This window comes from Buceros rhinoceros, unplaced genomic scaffold (genome assembly GCF_000710305.1).
Source record: "Buceros rhinoceros silvestris isolate BGI_N320 unplaced genomic scaffold, ASM71030v1 scaffold21979, whole genome shotgun sequence".
Taxonomy (NCBI): Eukaryota; Metazoa; Chordata; class Aves; order Bucerotiformes; family Bucerotidae; genus Buceros; species Buceros rhinoceros.
This window is the reverse complement of record NW_010430007.1, coordinates 3,793-4,131: the sequence shown is the minus strand read 5'-3', so window position 1 is coordinate 4,131 and position 339 is coordinate 3,793.

Sequence of the window (339 nt, the reverse complement as noted above, 5' to 3'; positions counted from 1 at the left end):
ATCTCAGTTAATGTTCATGCCTTTTTCATCCCCACGATGCTCAGTTAGGGCTGAAGCCCCAACGCTGCTGCTAACCAGGCTCAGCCACAGCTCAGTCAGCTGAAACATTCTGCTTACTGGGGCACTGCCCTGCGAGCACAGCTCCCCACAGCCAGCGCGGCCACGCGCCACCCCTGGCCTCTGCAGCCCCCAGGTACAGCTCAGCCTTTGCTGGGAACCAGCTGCCCCCAGCACCTCCGGGGAGCCCTGCTCCTACAGCCCCCCCCCAGCTGTGCCCCTGCAGCAGCCCCTGGGGCCACATGACACCACCAGACCCTCACCACCACTGCTGGCAGGACC